Consider the following 27225-nt stretch of genomic DNA (forward strand, 5'->3'; position numbering starts at 1 on the left):
CGCATCCAAATAATTGTACAGACTATTTATTATTATTTGGATGCGGGCTAATTTTCACTCCTGTGCGTCGAAAATTATGACGCACAAACTGTATGCATGAAAAAAATATGACGCATAATGTGAAAAACGGCAGACATTTTATTCAGGAAGTGATGTAATAGGATATCCTGTTTACAGATCATGTACAGTGGGTGTACTTTCACTTTCACTTTGCAGTCTGTGAATCTTCTAGACTGTGTGGCTGTGTTGAGAGTGGTGTCCATTGATTTTGTGCTTTTGTGTCCTGTGTGCTGTCTCTATTGTCAATTTGTGAAATAAATATTGTTGGTGTATAGTGTCCTACTGTGTTTTGTGTACATTTGTCCAGTTTGCTAGTGTTTTTGTTGTTTGTGGGAGTCTGTTGTGGGTAGTGCTAGTTTGGGGATAGTTGGGCTCTTTCAGTGGTTAAGTTTACTTTTCTTCTGTTTTTGTACCCCTACTTTCCCCCTTTTCCCCTTTCTATTTCTTTAACCCCTATTCCCCTTCTCATTTGTACAATGTCTGGTAGGCCACGTCTTGGCAGGATGTGTGAAGAGGAGTTGGGGGGCTTCCTATGGCTTGTGTGCCATTTCTTGCCACTGATGATCGAGGCAGGGTGATACAGGGGTATCACACTGAGGCACGTAGAATCCGGTGGGGAAAGGTGCTGCATCACCTGCAGCGTGTGTATGCCAGCCAGAGGAGTGACCACCAGCTGAAGCACCAGTGGGCTGACCTCATCACCAGGGAGCAGGATCTCTTGGACCACCTAGGAATCGTGATTGGTGGCCCTGTTGGTGAGTACTAATCATGTGAATGTGCACAATTAAATGCTCTGTATTGACATCAGATGATTTGCACAATATCTGCAAGCTAACTTGCTGACTGTGTGTAATGCTGGGGAAACATACATGGTAATTGATGCACTATGGGAAGGATCACAATTGCTAGCTGTCAGGTAACACGTGCTCTGCAAACTTACAGGATACTTTTCCGTTAAGTAAATTGGTGCTGCCTTTGTGTCAGACAACCAAACAAAATAGGAGCCAATCATGTCTATACAGGCCACATTTGCCAGAGAAGTAAAGATGTACTAACATATTGGCTAACTTTGTTGACGCAATAGCTAGACTGAGTTTAGAATCACTACATGATGCAGAAAATAAGTGCTGGCTTCACGTCAATTGATGATAGCAAAGTGGCCCAGACATATGTCTCATGTGAGTCTGGTGAATGTGGAAGGAAAGCGTTCACGGAAGTTCTATGAACGTTAGGGATTATTGTGGTCCTTCATCTTTTTGGATACATGTCAGATCTGGATTTGAAAACATTGTGAAAAGGTGTAAGGTGCCCTCAGCTAATATCTTAGACTGATATTTGGAGTGAGTTGTGCCACATTTCAATTAGGGATGGCAGTCCAAAGGTATGCACATGGCTTCACATCTCTGTGGTTGGTGCAAATCACCATTGCAGGGCCTCATCAAATTAAGAAACTGTAACAACAGGAGGGCTTACAAAAGTCCCTGCCCCTCTGCGCATTGTACCTATATGTATGAACTGTGTCATGGCCACATAGCCTATTTGACTGGTAATGCAGTCCTCAAGTAACCAGGCTTTGGATGTCTCTCTTGGATGCACATGATGAGACGATTACACTCCATTTTTTTTTCTGGTCACTAATGATGGGCATGTTTGCCACCACATGATAGTTAGGGCCACTGCATGTGTGCAGATATGTGTGTAACTGTCACAGGAGACCCATGCTATGTACAAGTTGGCCGTGATATATCAGATGCAGTATCATCATGTCTGAATGGCTGTCATTTCCTTATTCAGCCTACACATTGTATATGTCTTTGAAATTGTTGGTCAGTGCAAAGATTTTGAGCACATTTCTTCCTTCCTTGCCTTAGAGGTGGACCGGCACCCTACACTGTGGGAGAGGTGGCTACATTTGAGGACCCTGACCACTCCAGTAAGTGTTGATATGTCTGTTATGTGTTGTGTTTGCTGGTTATGTGTGATGGACTCCTGTGTGTTGAACGCATAGCAAGGTGTTATGCGTTCGCCAATCATTTGTCTTGTTCCAAGAGTGGGATTTCAGTTTCTCAAATGTTTTGAATTGGCCAATGCGTATCCTATTGTATTATCTAGGGATTGTAGGTCATTCCTGTGGGCACCACAGTGAGTACTGGGGTGAGTCATGAGGATGACACTTGTATCAACAAGAGTCGCACTGGAAGTCAGCTCAGATTTAGTCAGCCTGTCAGACCCACATTCTCCCAGATTGGTACAGCAAATTGCTTTCCAACAGACTTCTGCTTCCCTATTTACCAAGGTACTTATTAAACTGTAGGTAGAACTTCCTAGCAGCATGTACTTCCACATGTAGTGCTACAAGTATGTGGAACTTGAGTGCAATGGCCTAAGTGTGCATGCTAATCATGATCATGGGTGTTCTTGCAACTCTGTGTCTGATGTAAGTCATGCCTTACTGGAAGTATATGTTGTGTACCAAGCTCTGTATTTCCTGACATGTGTGGCGCTATGATTGGTCTAGGGTTTGCAGACTCCTAATTGTTGATAGACCTTACCTGTGGTGTGTGTGTAGAGCCAAACATGTGTGGAGTTTTCTATACACTCCTCGGTGTCCATGTTGTTTGGAATTGTTAGTTGTTTATCCACCCCCCACCCTCAAACACAGGCATGGGTTTGTGAATAGGGTACCTAGGACTGATGCTACCAGTATGTTACACATACATGTGAATAAGTGACTGTTTGGTCGGAACCTAGTAGTCACACTCAGGTATGGCACATGGGTACTATACTGGCAAGTCCTGTTACAACTTGCAGACCATATGGCTTTAGTTTTGCATTCCGTACACTGACATTTGTAGCCCAGGTATTGGCAGAGGATATGCAGCATGATTGTTAGCTGATAACTGGCAGAACTCAGATGGCAAGTCAATGCCAGTTGTTACCCATCTTGTAGGTTTTGGATGTGCTATGTGTGATATGACCTTTGTAGGCTGGCCTGCCATGTACTTACTCAGGGACATTCAATGATCTGTATTGTGATATGAGCTGTTACAAGTACAGTAGATGTATTGTCTGATTGACTTCTTGTGCCATTTCACACAATGCAGTTCCTAATGTAAATTATTTGCATTTGTCTTCACAGCTGCAACATGACTCCAGACCAGGTCCGTGAGTTCCTGCGGCGGGCAATGAGATACCAGCACATCCTGCTGGTAGAGTCGTGGTTCAGGAGGATGGGCCATCGATACCGCCATGAACGGGCCTCCGGGGTATGGAGGGCCTTCCCACAGGGTGGCCCTACTTTGCCCACCAAAGCCACCACCAGCACAACCACCACTTCAAGCCAGGTGGCCCCACCCACAGGTGGGACTGTTGTCCGTACATCTGCCATACTTCCAGGCCCCAGCATTGCAACAGGTGTAGGACAGCCCACTGGCCTTGGCTCCACACGCGCACAGACCTCCTCCACCGGTACCCAGACTGCCCCAGCTCCATCAGTTGACCCTGCAGCATTCCACGACATGGAACGGAAGATGGACCGTGTGTTGCGGAAGTTAAGCAATCTGAGCCGGGATGTTCGCCACATTAACAGGCGTGTGAAGTCCATAAATAGGACCCTCCGGTTGGCCAACCTCGAGACTGTTGTAACAATGAACATGATTCCCTCCCCTCCCTCCTCTTTCCTTTTTCTCATACTTAGTGGGCTTAGGGGGCTTAGTGTTAGGTTAGTATAGGCTGTTAGTTTAGTTAGTGTTAGTGGGTAGGAGGTGGGGGTCCTGATTCTTTATATTTTTACTTATTAAGTGTGTGGGTGGGTGGGTGGGGGTTTATGTTGGGGTTCATGTGTGTTTAATAAAAAAAAAGAAAAAAAGAAAATTTTAAAAAAAAAATATATATATATATATATATATATATATATATTTGTTTGGGATAGTATAGTATGTGTTTAGGTTAGTATGTGTTGTCCTCCATGTGTCCGGTCTCATAAGGGGCTGGGGGGTTGATGTTTAGAACGTTTTGTTACATGTGATAAGTAAGTTTAGCTTAGGTTAGTTAGGGACAGTTGTGGGTAATGAGTAGTCAGGGTAGATTAGGGTAGGTAAGACTTTTCCCTCAGTTTCCTCTTCTGTGATTAGCATTTAATAAATATATAGTTAACCCTTAACAGTATGTGTTAAATGCTACTTGATCATGGCCTTGGAATTAGTGTACATGAATGTTGTTCACAGAGACAGATTTGTTGTGTCAGTGCTATTTATTGAAAAGTGCTGTAGTTCTATATGTACATTGTCCATGATTGTGAGTCCATTATAGTGACATCTTACATTGTGATCCTACACAAGGGGTTAAGGAAATGCATTTGACATGCTGAGGTGATGTTTCAGACAGTGCAGAGGGACAGGATTTGCCAATGAGTAAGAGAGAGACAATCACTGGGCAGGCTCACAAGATATACAGTGGTAAGCAGAACAGTCATGAAGTAGAGTTGTTGTAAGACTGGCATGTTACAAAGCGCAGGACCTTGGTAATAGTTGGCCATGTGGCAGGGAATAGTGCTTCCGAGTACTTTTCCGTGTGAATGTGATCTGTTCCATGTCTTCTTCTTCTGATGTGTGTGTTGCCTCCTCTGTCCTTGTTGATGGTGGTTGTGAAGGAGCAACACACACCTCAGTGTTAGAAGACGTGGAGTCAGATATCCCGGTCGCTGCTACCTGTAAAGGTCTTAAGGGCAGTACTGCAGCAAGGAGGATCTGCTGATTCTTAAGAATAGCAGCCACATCACGATGGTAGGCAGCCAGGTCGGCCCTGAGGGTTTCAATGTTGCATTCGTGCACGCGTTGACAGGATTGCTGTTGTAGGTGTTGGGTTAACTGTATTACAGCTGCGCTGATTTCCTTCAGGCTTTTTTGCTGTTCATGCAAGATAGATGTTAGCGCTTGCATAGTTGCTGCCTGATCTGCAGATGACATCATGCACAAGCGCACCCCCTCAAGGCTGGCTGCCATAGTTTGCATCCCTACCCGCACCTCCTTGGCCAGCTCCCGCTGTACTCCGACTACAGTTCGCTCAAAGCTGGTGCCTGTTTCGTCTGAGTCCTCAGCTGTATTGGAGCTGGCAGGTCTTACAATTGGGGTGGTGGGAAGGTCCTCTGTGATGGCTGCTTTTTCTGTGCTCCTCCTTGTGACTGAAGGTGGGGTCTGGAGGGTTCCAAGGACCTCTTGGATAGTCTCCTGTGGAATGTTTGTCAGCTCGTCATCCATGTCATCAAGGTATTCTGGGACAGGCATATCCGCAGGAGATCCATCTTCCTCTGCAATGAAACAGGGTACATTTAGTTTGTCTGTGTTGTGGCATTAGTGATGTGACATGCCTGCCTTGTGATGAATTCACATTGTGATCTTGTTTCGTGTTTATTGCTCTAGTCTTTCAGATGCATTTTCCCAGGCCTATGGCCCACCTGCATGTCACATGTATAGTATGAAGTTATTGGACTTCTCTGCATCATCTCCTCTAATATAGGTTTAGGCCGAATAGTGAATTGCCACCTTCTTGTCCTACTCAACCCTCCGTCTACATCCATTCTAATGGCGAGGCCTTTCACTGGCTGTGGGTGTTCTGATGGCACTGGCAGCACACTTAACAATCTGGATCTGCCCCAGTCTCTGATCTTTCACAACCACTTAAATGTAGTTGACATGTAGCATATCCTATGCATAGCAATGTTATGGCACGATATGGATGTTGGCATTGGTGTTGTGTACAGCTGATGTTGGGAATGTGTGGTACTTTGGATTGCCCTGATAATCATATCAGTGTCCTATTTCCTCCTCTGACTGTGCAGGTGTATTTCAGTGACCAGTTACATGTGTCTTCCCCCTCAATGCTGTTGTCTGAGCAGTATGACATATGGGATGTTACATTGTGACCCAGGCACAGGAAGGACCCTGACATATGCAGCATGGGTTTGTCCTTAGTGCTGTGTAGCTCCTATTGTTGTTGACATTGGCTGATATTTGCAACAACTATGGGCATTGACATTTGACAGTACTGGGGCCTTTGTCTTTTTTCAGTGGATTGTTGAAGTTGTCATCCTCAACCCTCTAATTTAGGTGTGTATGATCCATGGGGAGGTGACTGCCATTGGCTACTTGAGCTGCACACAGAGCGGAGGTGGTAGTGGCAACTGTTGTCGCAGTTACATTCCAGTTGTCGGTATGGCTAGAGGTTGTTAATAGGGCCCTAGTTAATGTAGGGGGTATGGTGGCTGATGTGTGCCGGGATGTCAGTTTGACGTTGTGACCTTCCCTTCTGGTGTGGCTTTCTCCATTGTTGGCATGGCAGCATGCCCCCATGGGACTGTTGTTGGTGTAGTGTAGTGCTGTGCCCCAGGTTTCCTCTGAACGGGTCATGCCCCCTTACCATGCCCCTTTACCCATGCCACTCCCTGAATATCATGACTTACATGCATTGTGTAGTAGGTATGCCCCCGCATGCAGTTCACATTAGTGCATTTTAATTCCCCATGCGACTTACCCTGCATGTGTGTTGTCTCCTGGTAGTCTGCGCTGTCCTGTCCTTGAATCCCTGTGACGATCTCCTCATGGATGATGGCTGCGACCATCTCCTCCATGTGGTCCAGGGTCTCCTGGTGTGCTGGTCTCCCACCTTCAGTCTGCAATGCTGCCTTCCTGTTCCTGGCCATCTTTTCCTTTGTCCTGCGCTTGCATTCATGCCAGCGTTTCTTGCACTCGATGACTGTTCTGCGTACTTCTGCCACACTGTTGATCTTGTTGACAATTTGTCGCCATATAGCCTCTCTCCTACTGATTGGCAATTTTGAGGTGACAAACAGTTGGTGCTGGTGTTCCGTCACCTCTTTAACCAGAATTTCCTGTTCCTCTGCACTGAAGGGACACTTTCTTTTCTTCTTAAAAGTGTCCTGGTTCTTGTGTGGGTCCTCCTGGCTGGTTCCTGGTCTGTTGTCATCTTCCTGGGGTCTGTAGAGTCATCTGGGATCCATTTTGGCTCTCCTCTGCTGAAATGGCAGTGTTCACGTTTTTTTTTTACGCTCTTGATTCAAAAAACGCCGCATATCCGGTTTGCGGGGTCGTAAATTGACCCACAGTCATTTTCACTGTGTTAACGTAGTTTTGCTTTACGACTTGACGCTGCGGTGTGCGTCAAAATAAATGACTCACATCTGTGGTTTGCGCCGCCGTGCGTCAAAGTATAAATTTGACGCCCGCACGGCGCACCAAAATGATGTTAGCCGGCGGTATTAATTTTGACGCAAAACTGCGCTGGCTCAGTTTTGCGTCAAAAAGTATAAATATGGCCCCTAGTGTTTTTACTGAGAAGTCAACAAAATCAACCCAGGATTGGCTCGAGGATTTTTGAGCCCGCCCTGAACCTAATCATGTACTCCTCAGTTGAGAATCCAAAGTCCTCAATCAGGGTAGCCTTCATGAGGACATAGGATTCTGCATCTTTCCCAGAGAGTGTGAGGAGTCTATCCCTACACTTTCCAGTGAACATTTCCCAAAGGAGAGCACCCCAGTGAGATCTGTTTACTTTTCGGGTTGCACAAGCCCTCTCAAAGGAACCATTTGGTGATGACATCACCATCTTCAAATTTTGTTACAATCCCTTTGGGGATTTTTGGCTTGTCAGTACTTTCTCTGACCCTATTTATGTTGCTGCCACCATTGATGGGAGCTAAACCCATCTCTTGTCTTTCCCTCTCAATGGCTAAGAGCTGTCTCTCCAAAGCCAATCTTTTGACCATCCTGGCTAACAGGAGGTCATCTTCATTGAGGCGGCCCTCAATGCTTCCAGAGTTACTGAACTCCCCTGTGGAAGAACCAGTATCTCTGACTATCACTTGTGGAGTCAGGATTTGAGGGACCCTGGCCTCCCTAACTAGGACAGGAAGGAGGGAATTATCCTCCAGGTCACTAGTTTCCCCCTCTGTAAGGTTATCTTCAGGGATGTGGTCTCTTGCAAACTCTGCCAAAAGCTCCTGGAGCTTAACTTTGGTGGGGTTTGACCCAGCCTTTATAATTTTTAGCTTACAGAGAGTCCTTAACTCTGACATCCCTAGATGCAGGTACGGGGTGAGGTTGAGTTCCACCACCATCTCTTCTGTGCTAGACATTATTTTTCTAAAAGTTGGGATACTTTTTAGGAATCTAAAACTATTTCTAGAACTTAATCCAAACTTTCACAAAACTTTTAAACTCTAAAAGAAATGCTAACAGGGACTTACACACGGCCCTAGCAGGACTTTTAACAATTTAGAAAAAGAGCTCAAATTGCAAAAAACAGTTTCTAACGACAATTTTTGGAATTTAGTCGTGTGATCAGGAATTGGCTGAGTAATCCAGCAAATGCAAAGTCTTAGACCCCACAGCTGATCCACCAATGTAGGAAGGTGGCTCTGTATATACTATCTCAAAGTAAGAGACAGTGTGCACAGAGTCCAAGGGTTCCCCTTAGAGGTAAGATAGTGGCAAAATTAGATAATTCTAATGCTCTCTTAGGTGGTAGTGTGGTCGAGCAGTAGGCTTCTCAGAGGGTAGTGTTAAGCATTTGTTGTACACACACAGGCAATATATGAGGAGCACACACTCAAAGACTTAATCCAGGCCCATAGGTTTTTATATTGAAAAATATATTTTCTTAGCTTATTTTAAGAACCACAGGTTCAAGATTTACATCAAACACTTTAAATGTAAGGTACGTCACTTAGATGCTTTAGGAACTTTGAATGAAAGCAATATCATGTACAGTCTTCGTAAAAATGGCAATAAGCTATTTTCAAAGTGGACACAGTAAAAAAATCAACGGTTCCTGGGGGAGGTAAGTAAAGGTTGGATTAGGAGGTAAGTAAAACACTTACAAGTCTCAGTTCTGGGGCATAGGCAGCCCACCGTTGGGGGCTCATGGCAACTCCAAAGTTACCACACCAGCAGCTCAGGGCCGGTCAGGTGCAGAGGTCAAAGAGGTGCCCGAAACACATAGGCGCCTATGGATAACAGGGGTGCTCCGGTTCCAATCTGCCAGCAGATTACTACCTGCGTCTTCGGGGGGCAGACCAGGGGGGTTTTGTAGAGCACTGGAGACACACTAGTAGGCACACAAAACACACCCTCAGCGACACAGGGGCAGCCGGGTGCAGTGTGCAAAGCAGACGTCAGGTTACAGGTAGGAAACAATGGAGGGACCCGGGGGTCACTCTAGCGGTGCAGGCAGGCACAGGGGGGGCTTCTCAGGACAGCCACCAGCTGGGCTAGGCAGAGGGTCACCTGGGGGTCACTCCTGCATCGAAGTTTGGTTCCTTCAGGTCCTGGGGGCTGCGGTGCAGTGTTGGGTCCAGGTGTCGGGTCCCTTGTTACAGTCGCGGTCAGGGGGAGGTTCTGGATTCTCTCTGCAGGCGTCGCTGTGGGGGCTCAGGGGGGTCATCTCTGGTTACTCACGGGTTCGCAGTCGCTGGGGAGTCCTCCCTGAGGTGTTTGTTCTCTGGATCTCGAGCCGGGGGCAGAGTGGGAAGTCTCACGCTTCCAGTGGGAAACGTGAAGTCTTTGGAAATTGCTTCTTTGTTGCAAAGAAGTAGCTGGTTTTGAACAGGGCCGCTGTTCATGGGAGTTTCTTGGTCCTTTAGTCCAAGGCAGTCCTCTGAGGTTTCAGAGGTCACTGGCCTCTGTCGGATGCGTCAATGGGGCAGGTTTTCGAAGTTGGAGACAGGCCGGTAGGGCTGGGGCCAAAGCAGTTGTCGTCTTCCTCCTTCTCTGCAGGCTTGTAGGTCAGCAGTCCTTGTTTCTTCAGGTTGCAGGAATCTGATTTCCTGGGATCTGGGGAGCCCCGAAATACTGAATTTAGGGGTGTGTTTAGGTCTGGGAGGGCAGTAGCCAATGGCTAGTGTCCTTGAGGGTGGCTACACCCTCTTTGGGCCTCCTCCCTGTGGGGAGGGGGGCACATCCCTAATCCTATTGGGGGAATCCTCCAAACTCAAGATGGAGGAATTCTTAAGGCAAGGGTCACCTCAGCTCAGGACACCTTAGGGGCTGTCCTGACTGGTGGGTGAGTCCTCCTTGTTTTTCTCATTATCTCCTCCAGCCTTGCCACCAAAAGTGGGGGCAGTGGCCGGAGGGGCGGGCATCTCCACTAGCTGGGATGCCCTGGGACACTGTAACAAAAGGAGTGAGCCTTTGAGGCTCACTGTCAGGTGTTACAATTCCTGCAGGGGGAGGTGAGAAGCATCTCCACCCAGTACAGGATTTGTTCCTGGCCATAGAGTGACAAAGGCACTCTCCCCATGTGGCCAGCAGCATGTCTGTTGTGTGGCAGGCTGGCAGAAACTGGTCAGCCTACACTAGAAGTCAGGTAGGTATTCAGGGGGCATCTCTAAGATGCCCTCTGGGTGTATGTTACAATAAATTGCACACTGGCATCAGTGTGCATTTATTGTGCTGAGAAGTGTGATACCAAACTTCCCAGTTTTCAGTGTAGCCATTATGGAACTGTGGAATTTGTGTTTGACAAAGCCCCAGACCATATACTCTTATGGCTAACCTGCACTTACAATGTCTAAGGTTTTGCTTAGACACCGTAGGGGCATAGTGCTCATGCACATCTGCCCTCACCTGTGGTATAGTGCACCCTGCCTTAGGGCTGTGACTTACCTATGCCACAGGCAGTGTAAGGTTGGCATGGCACTCTGAGGGGCGTGCCATATCAACTTAGTCATTTTCTCCCCACCAGCACACACAAGCTGAGAGGCAGTGTGCATGTGCTGAGCGAGGGGCCCCAGGGTGACACAAGACATGCTGCAGCCCTTAGAGACCTTCCCTGGCATCAGGGCCCTTGGTACCAGGGGTACCAGTTACCAGGGACTTACCTGAGTGCCAGGGTTGTGCCAATTGTGGAGACAAAGGTATAGTTTAGGGAAAGAACACTGGTGCTGGGGCCCGGTTAGCAGGGTCCCAGCACACTTTCAAATCATAACTTAGTATCAGCAAAGGCAAAAAGTTAGGGAGTAACCATGCCAAGGAGGCGTTTCCTTACAGGGGACCAATCTGATATGCGTCCCCGGTGCCTCCTCAGCCGTGCCCAAGGTGCCCTGTGCGCCTTTTGCCGGGGTCGCGTCCGTCCTCTGATGCTCTTGCGAGTCAAGCGGCCTCAGCAACGGCCCTCGGGGTCCCTCGGGGATCGATCAGGCTCCACCTTCAGTGCCTCTCCTTCCGGAGCGGGGGCAGGCGCATCGCTCTTCGCCGCAACGCTGCAGCTCCCAGGGCTCCACAGTGCACCCGTGCAATGTTCCCTTTGCAGCATTGGCAGCCGCTCACCAGGCCTGCTGCCCTCGCGGCTGTCTCGCCGGCTTGCCCATCCGTCCCGCGCGGCCCTCCACAGGGGCCCTACTTCTCCAGGTACTTTGCCACACAAGTCCACTCCTGCTAGTGGGCCTTCCTCTTCTCAGTATGTCGCTGGGGCCCCCCATCTGCCGGTACTGACAGGATTTTTTGGCAGGCCAGCTCGGAACTCCAGTTCTAGGCGGCCGCCATATTAGGCAGTCAAGCCACGCCCCCCATCCAACGAGGTAGCACTTACTAATTAGCTAGCAAAAAATTACTCCAGTTGAGTAGACATTCTGCGCAAAAAACTGGCCTCTTCTTGGATAAATATGCAGGGCAGGATTCATTCTGTCCTGATACTCATTTAAAGCTGAACAGGAAGCAATAACAGACATAAACAAAGCAGGTGCCAAAGTCTAAGCTCCAGTTCAGTAAAGTACTAATCATCCTAATTTCTGGTGCATGGTCAACATTAATCAAGTGTTTTTTGTCTGCATTTCCACCTTGAAAAGTTATCTGTAACCCTGGGTGGAGGTGTTTGCATATTTCCATTTTTTAGCGCAATATCTCATGTAGTGACTGTGACAAGTAGGTTCTTTCTTATCATCTGCTGCTGAGACCAGAGATCATGTTCTCCCTTTTAAAAGCTACAAGTATGTAAAATTGACTAGAACTTCTGCCATTTTGGCCCCACCCAAATACATTTATGGTATGGAATGTCTTCACACCATTTTCCAGGATGATGGACAGCTTAGTAAAATGACCCCCCAAGTGCATTTCCCACCAGTTTTGGAGACACGTTCTTGGTGCACAGGAATATGATCTCATCTGTGGTACTGAAAATTCTGGACCCGTGTTATAAACATCGTCGTATCACAACGATTTTGGTATCAGCAGACCGAGAATGATTAGAATAGTATGCACAAGCATTGTATTCATATTCGGGTGACGAAATCACCCGAATATCAGAGTTTCCGTCCTGAACCCTCGGGTTCCATTTAAACGACAGCCATTTTGTAGTTGCCCTCACATAGGCCAATGACTAATGCCGAAAACGAGTCTAAAGGACACGTACATCTTTGCTGACACCTCTGTGACCTGGGCAAGCTGACTCCACTGCCTGAAGCCAAACCTGTTCGGCCAGTTTCTTTCCCAGTGGCCGAATGAGAGGCACAACACATCATAAAACCTTTCATCACACACAAACCATGCCTAATCTTACACGCACCTGTCCCTGTTTCTTTCTTTATGACTTGCTTTACAAGGAGGAGGTGCCTGTTTGTATTGGGGGTCCGTTGATATCTGATGAAAGTACTGAGCCTTGCCGGGTAATTGATTGAGGGCTGGACAAACTGAAATATGGGCTTGTCATCATAACCCTGCTATTTCTTTGTAGTGAAAATATGTGAATGGTCAACTGTAAAATAAGGAATGTTTGCCTAAAGCATAATATTTTGTATAAAAGAGAAGGTTAGCTTTGCAAGGGCAGCAGTCACCTGAGAATATACACCGTGTTGTACTTCTAGGATACCTGTTACTGGCTGCAGCCAATAAACAAGATCTTTGACTTCACCAAGAAGACTCTGTGTTTCTGTAGTCTGAAACAGGAAGGACTCGAAGTCTTAGGGTGTGTTCCCTGGCACCACTGGGTTCTGAAAAACCCAGTACTTCAGTTGGCGCCCAACGTGGGGCTCGATTTCAGCGGTACCAGTCTAAGCCAGAGGTTCGTGAGGAGCTTCGTGTGAAAATTCTGGAGGGAGGCCGCCACTTCATCGACCCCTGTATGTCGACGTGGTCCGAAAGTCTTTGCTGCGAGGTTCCCCGCTTCCCGACGGCTACGAAGGACTGCTGCCCTGACTATCGCCCTGTTTTGGACCCTTGATGATTTGGTAGTGCGAAACGATAAACGAGTCTTCTGGTGACATCATCGATACCTCAGTTAAGTATAAGTGGAGCGTCTCCCAGTCCTTAGTTTGGTTCTTAGTTTGGTATCCCCTTGGGATCTTTGATTTGGAACTTGCAAGTACCAAAGCCGAGGGATTCGTGTATTCACAAGGCTATCGTATTCGATAATCCTTTGAAGTTTGAAGCTAGACTGGAGAGCGAAGATGCCTGGTCTTAGCAGACATGGAAATTTGTTTTGTCTTGGTTATAATAGGGATTCCCGATTGGAGGACTCGTGTCCGGTTCCTCCGATTGGAACTCCAACCTATGAACTATATGTGAAACATGGCATAGGCCCCCTCACATATAATGAAGTATGGATCCGATACACCAGGAAAGATGGTGTTTTAAAATGGCCCCAATATGGTAGTTTTGACACAGAGATTCTGGATAATCTGGAGGTTAAACTTTTTAAGAAGAAAGCCCGGCCGGCGATGTTTGACTCTTTCCGCCTATGGCGTAAGGAAGCCAAACAGAAGGAAATTAAATTAGCAAAGAGAAATAAGAGGGAAGAGGGTATCTCGATAATGCAAGCTGCCATGCAGTTTAAAGATGATGAAGAAGAACAGATGAATGAGCAGTTGCACAGGCAACGTAAATTGGTGACCGATAAATGTTATCCAGTTGTTCCGCTTCTTCAGCAAGATGCAGCAAAAGAACTTGAGAAAGATCCTTTTAATGTCACACTTGTTGAGTTTGCCACCCCCTTATGCGCAGAATGCTACAGCACCTCCGCAACCTTTAGCTGTGCAACCTCCGGTTATTGTGCGTCAGGTTCTTCCACAGACGCCAGCTCCTCTTCAGTTGGCTCCTACTACTATGGCGCAGCCCCTTCAAGGGCCGCCGACTTCGCTACCTGCTCCATCTGTACCTCCTGCGACTTTATGTACTACATCGACTGCCTCTTCTGGTGTTCTTCCTGATACTGCCTCTGCGTCTGCTTCTGCGTCTGCCTTGCCTCCCTCTGTTTTTCCTCCTGTTCTTTCATCAACTTCTCCTTCTGTCCGACAGAGAATGACAGATACTGTTGCCAGCCTTATATTTCCTCTCTTTGGGTCGTCTGGTGTGACCCCAGATTCGGAGCGTAAACAGTCGCGTAGTCAACTGCCTAATTCTCTAGAGAGAGAAATGTTTGACCGTATGGCGCGTAAATGGGTTGTTTACCCTTTAAGATACGATGTAGAGTCTGTTATGGATGTCTTCCGTCAATGGGAAGCACCGAAACAAAGATACGTTTTTGAGAAAATGTGTACTTTCCTTTGTGAGGAATTGGAGGATAATGATTTGGAAACAAATCCGCCTGATTTGTGCCGTGTACGGTTTGAGTTTGAAAAAGGCACGATTGTGGGTCCCGATGTTGAGAAAGCAGTTGCGACGTTGTTGTCCTTGAGGAATAAGGATCCTTCTCAGTCATTGTTCCAACATGACTCCTCTGTTAAAAAAAAGGTGCGACAGTACCCAATGAGAGAAGTCCCTCCGGTATGGAAGGACGCCGTTGCGGCTGATGTTGCTAATCAAATTGATGCTGTCCCAGCTCATTTTCACCGTGTTTGGGTACATGTTCTGTGGAAGCGAGCTGAAGTTTTAGCCCTTAAGCAGACTTTGCCTGATCCCCGTAAAAACCCTGCAGGGTATTATAAGGAATTATCACAGACTGCAGACTCATGCATTATGAATTTAGCTGACATAGACATGTTATTTGGGAATGTTGTTCCACAGCCTTTGTGGGGATTGATTCGTCATACAGATCATGCACAAGAGTTAGGTGACTCATGGGCTAATATTAGTGCTGCAAATGATAGACAAGTTGGTGGTGCCAAGCCTGAGCCTTTGGTAGCATAACTGCCTGCTAGAATCATTACTTACATGAAGACTTTAATGCCTGCGATGCGTGTGAATTGGGATAAATTGTCTGCGTGTAAGCAGAAGAAAGATGAAACAGTGTCTGATTTCTTCACCAGGTTTGAGGAAACGTTTATCGACCACAGTGGTCAAGATATGAGTACAGAAGGTGGTCAACGGTTGTTCGTCGACAAGTTTGTGCACAATTTGCTTGCCGAGCTGTGTAAGAAATTGAAGGATTCAGAGAGCTCTTGGGCTGTTTCCTCTTCAGCACAAATATTGGCTACTGCACAGTACTAAGAAAATAGGGATAAATATGAGAAGGATAGAACAGACAAGAAAACTAAAGAATTAAAGACGAAGGTTCTTTTACAACAGGCGTATCCGCCACGTGGTGGTCAGAGTAACTATCAGCAACCTCAACAGTTCCAGAGAAACTTGCAAAGGTTCGAGTTTTCTCAACCACGTGTTCCTGTAGGTCCCAATCAGTGTTCATATTGTAAAGAAGAGGGTCATTTCAAGTATAGTTGTCTTATTTTGTTACAGCGTACGAATGGTGCTTTTGGCGCAAGAGGTCGAGGTGTTCAACAAGCTCCTAGAGGTAGAGGACGTGGAAGTTTCCCCCAGAACACGCGTTCCTTTCCGTCTCAAAACTCAATGAATAGTTTTGACCAGCAACATAACGCGTCTGGTAGGACGGCTCAGTACTATGCTGACGACTACTATGCAGAAGTTGAGAACTTGGAAGGTAATAATTGCTAGGACAGCCATAGACGAAGAGAGGGAGTTTTTTTAGTTCCAGTAGATCAGAATGGACCTTATGTTAAGGTGATTACCTCAGGTGTGTCGGAGCCATTTCTGTTGGATACTGGTGCTACAAAGAGTTCTATTATGCACTCAAAACTCCCTGGCGCACATTTGTCTGGCGAGATGAATGTTTCAGTAGGATTTTCTGGCGCCCCGGTTAGGAACCCGATTTCTAGTCCTATGTCCCTTTCTGTTGGACCTTGTGAATTGGAAGCACCCCTTATTCTGCCAACAGGTTGTGGTGAAAACTTGTTAGGATTGGATTTGTTGAAAAGATTGTATGCGACATTATATTGTTCTCCTTCGGGAGTACAACTTACACTGGGTAGGAAAATGGTCTCTCCAATGTATTTGTCGAAGGATAAACTTCCGACCGAATTGTCGTTTCTTCCTGATACCATTTGGGCTACTGGTCCTAATGACGTGGGTCTGTTGGAAATACCGCCTTATGTTGTGACATTGAAAGCCAATGTTAAATTACCACGCATTCAACAATACAAGATCTCTAGTGAAGGTGAAAAGGCGTTGCTAGCGATCATTTATGATTTAATTGAAAAAGATGTAATTGAAGAGACAAGAGGCAACGTTTGTAATAGTCCTGTTCTGCCTGTTTTGAAACGTACTGACCCCTCTAAGCCACCTGTTTACAGGCTCGTGATTGATCTTAGAGAGGTAAATAAAATAGTTGTGCCACAGTTTCCAGTTGTTCCTAATATCACTGCCCTATTGACTATGATTCCAGCTTCCGCCACCTGGTTCTCGGTGATTGACTTAAAGAATGCTTTCTTCAGCATCCCGATTGCAAAGGAGAGCAGGGATATTTTTGCCTTCAGTTTAGGAGGCCGAAGTTTCCGCTTCAAACGCGCTCCACAAGGCTACTGTGAAAGTCCATCAATATATAGTCAGGCTTTAAAAACACAGCTTGATGCAATTGTTTTACCTGACGGCGCTACCCTTATTCAGTACGTCGATGATTTGCTAGTCGCTACAGATACCGAAGAGATTTGTAAAGAAGCCACCTTGTCGTTGTTGCGTCATTTATCTGATTTACATCACAAAGTGTCCCTTTCAAAACTGCAATATTGTCGACAAGAAGTGACCTACTTGGGTCATCTCTTATCGAAGGAGGGAAGGAAACTGACCTCAGAAAGAATTCAGGCAATTGCAAAATTGAGTGTGCCAAGGACACAGAGAGAAGTCCGTGCTTTCTTGGGCATTACATCATACTGCAGACAATGGATACGAATTTTTCTTTGCTGGCCAAACCTTTGGTAGCATTGACCTATAAAGATACACCGAACCCCGTACCGTGGTCTGAAGATTGTCAGAAAAGTTTTTCCGAATTGCGTAATGCATTGTGTTCGGCTCCTGTGTTGGGTATACCCGACTACAGTAAGCCCTTTACACTGTATGTCCATGAGAAAGAGGGTTGTGCATTGTCAGTGCTGACACAGTCGTTTGGAGACAAGCAGCGCCCATGCGCATATTTTTCGTCAACTTTGGATCCGGTAGCTAAAGCATTGCCGAGTTGCTTGAGAGCCACAGCGTCAGCAGCTGTTTCTATTCGACAGTCTGCTGGGTTAGTGATGAATAATATGTTGATTGTGATGGTTCCACATGCAGTGGACACGTTGTTAAACAGGACCAAGACACAGCATTTAACTAGTGCTCGATTGTCAGGTTATGAGTTGACACTGTTAGCGAGTCATGTGCACATAAAGAGGTGCAATACGTTGAATCCAGCCACGTTATTGCCGATTTCAGTAGAGACAGATGATGTTGAACAACATGATTGTTTTCTTAGGACAGAAGAAGAAACGAAAGGTAGAGTAGATCTTAAAGATACTCCTCTTGTAAAGTGTGATGGTACCTTATGGGTGGATGGTTCATGCTTCAAGCTTCCGAATGGTGATACGACTGCAGCATATGCTGTCACAACTTTGCATACGATTGTTGAAGCTGCACGTATACCACATAATTCAGCTCAAGCAGCAGAGCTGATTGCACCTACGAGAGCGTGTGTGTTATCGAAAGGAATGAAAGTGACCATATATACCGACAGCCAGTATGCGTTTGGTGTGGCCCATAGTTTTGGACGATTGTGGAAAGAACGTGGGCTCCTGACTTCGCATGAAGCTAAAATTCAGCATGGTCAGTTGGTGAATGAGCTTCTTGAGTCACTGACCTTGCCATTACAAGTTGCGATTGTGAAATGCAGTGCACACAAGAAGGTTACTGATGATGTCGGTCGTGGCAATGCATTTGCTGACGAAATCGCAAAAGAAACAGCAAAAGATGTGATGAATCGAATGTATGTTGCAGGCCCCGCAAGATGGGTTGGTGACGTTGGAATATGTGAAGATACGATAGAGGGTGTGAAGTCTCTTCAAGCTGAAGCTTCATTGAAAGAGTTGAGTGTGTGGAAAGAAAGTACGGGTAAATTGGATGAAAATGGTTGTTGGGTTGACTTGTCAGAACATCAGCGATGGTTGTTACCCGATGCGTATGTGCTTGCAGTGGTGACAATGGCTCATGCAATGGCCCATATCAGTGTGAAAGGGATTTGTAAGTTGTTGGCTCCAGTATGGCAAAATGCCGGAATTCCTAAATGTGCAGAGAATGTGGTCAAGAATTGCATGGTGTGTCTGAAATACAATCCTGGTAGGGGAACCCCAACGCCAGCTGGTTATTTTGCGCCTCCAACGTATCCGTTAGAGGTTTTGCAGCTAGATTTCATCCACATGGAAAGGTGCATCAATCAGAAATACGTACTCGTTGTTGTTTGTGCTTTTTCAAGATGGGTAGAAACATATCCCTTAAAAGACAACACTGCCTTATCCACAGCTAAAGCCCTTGCCAAAGAATTCTTCCCTAGGTTTGGAATGCCGAGAATGGTCTGGAGTGATAATGGGAGTGAATTTGTGGGTCGAGTGATGAAAAAAGTATGTGAAGGGCTAGGTATCCAGCAAAAATTCCACGCTGCAAATCACCCCCAATCAGCTGGACTAGTAGAGTGCTATAATGGCACGCTAAAACTGAAGTTGGCAAAGATACAAGCGAGCTCTGGTCTTAAATGGCCTGACGCTCTGCCTCTAGCACTCCTATCAACAAGAATGACTGTGCATTCGCGAGTGGGACTTAGTTCCTATGAAATTATGTTTGGCCGCCCGGCCAACATATGGGAGTGCCAAGACCAACAAAATTCAGTGAGATCGAACAACCTGTACTGCTTGATTATTTGTATGAATTTACGGCTAAATTGCGTGTTCTACACCAACAGGTTCACGATACTCTGCCTCAGGTCTCTGAAGCTCCAGGACATCTTATCGATCCTGGATCATGGGTGCTGGTCAAGAACTTCCAGCGGACAAAGAATGACCAGCCCCGTTGGACCGGCCCCCACCTCGTCCTTCTCTCAACAAGATCAGCTGTTCGAGTGGAAGGGAAAAAGAACTGGATCCACGGCGTACACTGCAAGAGGGTCCCTTTTCCTCTACCGTACGACCGGTGGGTCCAGGAGGGGATCGCTGACTCTGAGACTGAGACTGTGCCTCGTTTTTTGCCATTTAGCGATGCACGTGTAAAAGGAACAATTTCTGAACGAGAAAGTGACAATAATTTGCAAGAAGCTGTGCCACCGTCAATTCGATTGAACACTACAGAGCCTGAACTCTTGTTCCAGAACCAGACAGTGCCTGGAAAAAGCCGTTATAATTTGAGACCAAGAACTAAGGACAATACATTTTTTCCCGTTCCTTTGCTATTTTTTTTAAAGTGCGGCTCTCTCATCTGAGAAACGTTCTTATTTTTGTTTTTTTCTTTTCGAACCGCCATCCGGGTTTAGCTCTAGGGTCGTGGTTGCCCAAGTCTTTGGAGTGCAGCTGAAGACGTTAGGTCGACAGTTCTGGTCGGTCTAAGGGAGTTGCCCTGGACTGACAGAAGCATTCCCTAGCATAGAACACCCTACCACCACGAGCAGCAATTAGAGAGGATGGAGTTTTTCAAGAATGAGAGACCTGCCAGACAGATGGACTTTAAAGCCAGAATGTGTATAATAATGACAAAGAAACGATTTTTGATATTATGTATTTTCATGTTGCTTAGTGGAATGATGTTTTTAATAGGATATGTTTTATTCTCTTTTCAAGTGACATTTGCACCCATTACACAGCCCATACCTCCTTCTACTGTTTCCTTGCATTCTTTTCACCCCCTGCCTGAACACGAGTCTGCCAGAAGATTAGAATTTGTCAACAATTCATTCATTCAGCTTCTACACCAACACCAATTAGTAGTGAACACAACTAACTGTTGGGTGTGTGGTCTTATGCCTCATACTACTGATAAAGGTATCCCTTATCTGGTCCTGCCTTTCAGCCATAATGGTTCTGTATGGGCATATAGAACGGTGTTCATATACGCGTATGAAGCCAACCCCCTACGTTCTGTGAAAGATAATCCTAAGAATAGTGCTCTAGCTAAGGGTATAGTAGATATGATTAGGGAAGATATTTCCTATGAGACTATCCCGAGAGATGAGACACTAGCATATATTGGATGGAACATAACAGGATATGGAGTTACTCTGAGTGGGAACCAGCGAGCAAAGAGATCCTCCCCGATTTGGATTGTACCCCATCAGGGTCACCTATGTCTGCAAGGTAATGGCAAGAATCGCAGAGCTCAGTTAGGGAAAAGTATCTGCACTGAAACATATGTTTTTGCGTCTCAGACTTCTCCTTCGTTCTTAGCAGCTAAGGGTACCTATTTCATCTGCCATAATAGAGCCTATACATGGTTGCCCCCTGACTTCTCAGGCACATGTTTTGTTTCATTCCTGTTACCTCCCACCTACACGGGCGCGGCAGATTACCATAAAACAAGGAGAGTTAGAGGTGTCATAAGTAAAGAAGACACTACAGGACAAGAATTTGGAGATTTCGTAAAGGGTATTCTGCCGTTTTGGGGTCCTATGGTTAACAGCAGGAACATAAGGCAATTGACAAAGGTGGTTGAATCCATGGTAGTTGAAACCGCTGGTGCCCTTGGTAATTTGACTGCTGAGCTCCAGTCGGATCGCCTTATGACTCTTCAGAACAGGGTCGCATTAGACGTCATACTTGCAGACCAAGGTGGGGTATGTAAAGTGATCCAATCAAGTTGCTGTGTTTTCATCCCATATAACGCTCCGACAGTCTACCAGGCCATTTCCAAACTGCATAAGATCTCCGAATCTATTCACGTGGATAAAGGAGATTGGTCATTGATGGGGTGGTTCTGGGAGCTGATATCCGCCTGGGGATGGAAGACTCTGGTAGTCATTGGGATGATCTTAGCCATTCTTTTCCTGTCCTGTCTGTGTGTACAGTGTGCTCCTGCAATATGTGGCCTCTGTGCTACATCGTGTGTAAGGAAACCTGTATCAAGGGACGAGCTAGGTAATAGGATGATGCTACAGCAACATCTCAACGACTTTATGATTATAGACCTGGACTCAGATTAGCGTGAGTATAGGTTATTGCCTATGTAAGGGCAAAAGGAGGGTCTGTGGTACTGAAAATTCTGGACCCGTGTTACAAACATCGTCGTATCACAACGATTTTGGTATCAGCAGACCGAGAATGATTAGAATAGTATGCACAAGCATTGTATTCATATTCGGGTGACGAAATCACCCGAATATCAGAGTTTCCGTCCTGAACCCTCGGGTTCCATTTAAACGACAGCCATTTTGTAATTGCCTTCACATAGGCCAATGACTAATGCCGAAAACTAGTCTAAAGGACACGTACATCTTTGCTGACTCCTCTGTGACCTGGGCAAGCTGACTCCACTGCCTGAAGCCAAACCTGTTCAGCCAGTTTCTTTCGCAGTGGCCGAATGAGATTAGTATCAAGGCACAACACATCATAAAACCTTTCATCACACACAAACCATGCCTAATCTTACACGCATCTGTCCCTGTTTCTTTCTTTATGACTTGCTTTACAAGGAGGAGGTGCCTGTTTATATTGGGGGTCCGTTGATATCTGATGAAAGTACTGAGCCTTGCCGGGTAATTGATTGAGGGCTGGACAAACTGAAATATGGGCTTGTCATCATAACCCTGCTATTTCTTTGTAGTGAAAATATGTGAATGGTCAACTGTAAAATAAGGAATGTTTGCCTAAAGCATAATATTTTGTATAAAAGAGAAGGTTAGCTTTGCAAGTGCAGCAGTCTCCTGAGAATATACACTGTGTTGTACTTCTAGGATACCTGTTACTGGCTGCGGCCAATAAACAAGATCTTTGACTTCACCAAGAAGACTCTTTGTTTCTGTAGTCTGAAACAAGAAGGACTCGAAGTCTTAGGATGTGTTCCCTGGCACCACTGGGTTCTGAAAAACCCAGTACTTCACATCTCCACCAAACAAAGAAGTTCTTCATGAGAGACGTGTGGTTATAGGTGGTAGGCTGCAGGACAGGTCCTGAGGCCATCCCCCGCTATGCACACAGAAGACCAAGCACGTCGGTGGTTCAGTTACCGTAAAGTAATTAAAATGACTTAACATTTTAAAAAACATTGAAATTCACTGAAAAAACAAAGGTTATTGCAAATAGAATAAAAAAAACTTTGAAATTCAGTGAAAGAAAACAAAGGTTACAGGGACGCCATAGTTAGGTATAGAATTTACTCCCACAAAACCATAGAAATTGAGCATTTATAGTTGCCAGTCCTAGATATAACGTATGCCTCCACAATGAACTGCTGATGACCTCACATATTACATCACTAATGACATAGTCAGTGACATCACTAATGACATTCAAAACAACATCACTCATTACATCACTGTTGACATCATCCAACCTGTGTAAGTGTATAAAAAAAGTACATGAGTTAAAGATACATACTAAGGGACTGCATAAGTTAAATTAGTACTCTTCCAGAGGTATGGATGAGTGATAGTATTTATAATATATGTCATCTGAGTGGACGTGTGTGTCTGCATTTGTACATGAGTGGTTGTGTGAGTGGCTATACGATTGGGTGACTGGTTATGTCATTAGCTGTTTTACTGAGTGAGTGGGTTTCTGTGTAGCTGCATGGGTAAACAAGTATGAATAGTTCTAGGTGTGAGTGAGTAGTGTTCTTTGTGGTTGTCGTGGTAAGTGAGTGACTGAGTGGTTCTATGCCTGAGTGAATGGCTGTGTGAGTAGCTCTTTGAGTGAGTTAGTGGCTATGTCAGTACATATATGGGCAAGTTAGTGGGTGTGTCAGAGACTCCATGCATGATTGAGTGTATCAGTAAATGGGAGGGAGTGTACCTGTATGACAGTTTAGGAGAATGAGTACATGTGTCAGTATCTATATGGTTTGTGAGTAACTGTGTGGGTGAGTGACTGGTTGTGTTATTTGTTGTATGGGTGAGTGAGTGGGTACACAAGTGTTTGTATGGCTGAGTGATTCATTGTGTGGCCATATGACTGGGTGCCTGTGTGGCTGTATTGCTGAGTAAGTGGGTGTATAGGTGTGTGAGTGGCTCAGTCAATGGCTGTATATGAAAACAAGTAAAGATTTTATTAGCTGTGTAGGTGCCTGTGTAGCTGTCTAAATATCTTTATGGGTGTATACGTCTGTGTGTGAGTAATTGCATGGCAGAGTGAGTGGTTGAGTGACTGGCTATATGAGTAAGCGAATGGGTGCGTTAGTGCATTTTACAATGAGTGAGTACTTTTGTGTTTAGTTGTATGGGTGTGGGTATGGGTATGTGTGTAATTGTGTAAGGGTGTGAGCGGGTATATGAGAGGTTTGAATAGACATGTGAGTGGGGTGTGAGAGTCTAGGTGGATGTCATGAGTGATGTCATTTGAGATGTCATCAGTGCTGCCACTGAACATGTTATGAGTGAAGTAACATGTGAAGTCATAAACAGTGCATTGCAGGGGTGTAAGTTATAGTTAGAGCATGTAACTATAACTGCTGAATTTCAATGGTTTGTGTGAGTAAATTCAGTAGCTAGCTATAAGGTCCCTGTTTCCTTTGGTTTTGTAGTGAATTTCCAAGGGTTTTTAAATTCTATTTGCTAAGTATAACGTTGCTGTAACCTTTGGTTTTAGCAGTGAATTTCTAAGGTTTTTTTCTATTTCCTAACTATAATATCCCTGCAACCTTTGATTTTATAGTGAATTACCAGTTTTTTTTTTTTTTATGATTTCCTAACTATAATGTCCCTGTAACCTTTGTTTCTTGGGGAAATTGCAAGGTTTTAAAAAAATTCTATTTCTTAACTATAACGTCCCTTTAACATTACATTTTTTCAGTTAATGTCTAAGGTTTTTTTATTCTATTTCCCAAAGTCCCTGCAACCTTTGTTCTTTTAGTGAATTTCTAACTTTTTAAAACATATTTACTAACTTTAACATCCCTGTAACCTTTGTTTTTTTAAGAGACTTTCTAAGGTTTTTTATTCTATTTCCTAACTATAATTTCCCTGTAACAATTTGATTTTTCAGTGAATTTCTATGTTTTTTTCTTATTCTATTTCCTAAGTATAACCTCCCTGTAACCTTTATTTTTTCAGTAAATTTCTCTGTTTTCTTTTATGCACTAAGGAGGTTGACCATAGGGCCTGGCCTTCAGCCAGGTAATGCAGAAAGCCCCTTCTGTTCATCCAACCTGGGGCCTGAATCCAACCACAAGCATTGCACATCATTCAAAGGGAAAAGAAGGAGAAAGCAGTTGAAAAAAGAGGTGGTGTGTGTGCTTGGTGTTTGCTTTTCAATCATTCTCTCTGTTTTATCCTTGCTTTACTCCCACAGGTTTTTACGTGCCTATTGCCTCCCTATCCGTCCTTCTCACTAATATCTCTGGCCCTCATTATGGCATTGGTGGTAAGTCCCACCTACCGCCATACCAACTGCCGCGAACATACCGCCGCCATCTGAGGTTTACCACTACCCATATTATGACCCACACATAGTAATCTGTCGCTATACAGCCACACACACAAGTCCGTCAGCCAAAAGGTCAGTGATAAACTGGCGGTAGCAAACCTCACACCATTACGCCGCAGCATTATGACCCACGAATCACCACAGCAGACATTCAACCGCGGTAAACCATTGGCGGTACATACCGCCGTGCTCAAAATACACACAACCTAACAAAAAACCCAACATTGGACACACCTGACACACATACACACACCACACCCACACCACTATAAAACACACACACACACACTACCCACAACCCTTTACGACTCAAATAAATTGACAACAGAGAGAGAGAGACACCAACAGCACCCACAGAACCAGAACCACATAACACCATCACCCATACACCATCCACGCACCTTACAGCACACACCCCAACACATCACCCTACACACCCTCACACACACCACACACACTACACCCATGGCACCACAAAGACACCCCAGGTTCTCAGAGGAGGAGCTAAGGGTCATGGTGGAGGAAATCATCTGGATAGAACCACAGCTATTCGGATCACAGGTGCAGCAGACATCCATTGCTAAGAAGATGGAGCTATGGCGGAGAATTGTGGACAGGGTCAACACCTTGGGACAGCACCCCAGAACAAGTGATGACATCAGGAAGAGGTGGAATGACCTACGGGGGGAGGTACGTTCTGTGGTTGCAAGACACCAGATAGCTGTACAGAGGACTGGTGTTGGACCCCCACCTCCTCCCCCACAACTAACAACATGGGAGGAGCAAGTCTTGGCAATACTGCATCCTGAGGGCCTGGCAGGAGTAGCAGGAGGACTGGACTCTGGGTAGTCAAATCTCTATTACTATCACCCCCCAACCTGAATGCCATCACATACCTCCACCCCTACCATCACCCCCATCACCCCACCACCTCACGTACACCCCACCATCACAGCTCACCCATCCCAATACCAAGCCCACCAATGCATGGACATCACTAACAGTACTGCATAGACACCCATCACTAAAGCATGTACATTAGAGAGAATCACCTATCCCACAAAATCACTACTCACACAAGCCAAAGCTGACAGGACAATCACAACCATACAGGGCAACACACCCATACAAAAGATGTCACACGCAGAAACAATAACACTGCATTTACATCCCCTCAGGTCCACTGCACAAGGTCACCGGAGAGGAGATGCCAGCAACATCCAGTCCCCGCACAGAAGAGGCCCACAGTGAGACAGCAGCTCCGGACGCCTGGATCTGGATGACCAACTGGGCCCATCAGGGATCTCCGGACAGTCGGTTACTGAGGTACATTCTCATACCACCACAGAGCCTCCCCCTCAGGAAACACCAGCACAGCACCGACACAGCGGGCCCATAGCTCTGCCCCCACGACACGTCAATCAGCAGTATGTCCACTACTACAGGGACCCCAGGCATTCCCACAAACACAGGACGATCAGGGACCTGGGGTCAGTGGCAGTGGGCACATGGTTCGGGGACAGAGGCACAGAACAACAAGGAAGCTGGGAGGACTGCTGTGCGACAGGGGGAGGACAGGCCCAGGGAACCGACTCTCCACGAGGCACTCACCAACATCCTGGGTGCATACCACCATTTGCAGGAGACGATGGGCCAGATACTGGACAGGAGACCCAGCGGCTGCAGGAGGGACAGTACCTGGGGATCAGGGAGGACCTGAAGGACAGCCATACCACCCTGGTCACCATTACAGGGGTGCTGGCAGACATGGGCAACACCATGAGGGCGGCAGTGGCACACCAGCGGGCCCCTGACAATAGCCACACTAATGAACAGCCCTCCACCTCTGCTGCTGCTAGTGGACAGGAGGCCCCGCCACAGGAACAACAGGCCACCAGCACCCATCCGCCTGCAGAAGGAGAACCATCCCGCAAACGGCCCCTGCGATCCAGGCAGAAGCCAGAGAGCCTTGCCAAGATCCTCGCTAGGAAACAAGACTCTCCTGATTGTCACCCTTGTGTTCCACTCTGTCACCCTGTCCACCTTGCACTGCCATTGCTCCCCTTCCTATGCCCCCGCGGACAATGCACCTGTGAAACAAATAGACTGGACTCTATCCTGGACTTGCCTCCGCCATCACCCCAGCCCATTGCACATACCCCTCTACTTAGTAGCACTTAAATAAACACCCTTTGAAAAAATACAAGTCCGGAGTATGTCAAATGATTTAAGTATGTATTTGTTTAACAAGGTTTAAACACTGCAATACAACTGTACAGTAATGT

Source organism: Pleurodeles waltl, chromosome 8 (assembly GCF_031143425.1).
Source record: "Pleurodeles waltl isolate 20211129_DDA chromosome 8, aPleWal1.hap1.20221129, whole genome shotgun sequence".
Lineage (NCBI taxonomy): Eukaryota > Metazoa > Chordata > Amphibia > Caudata > Salamandridae > Pleurodeles > Pleurodeles waltl.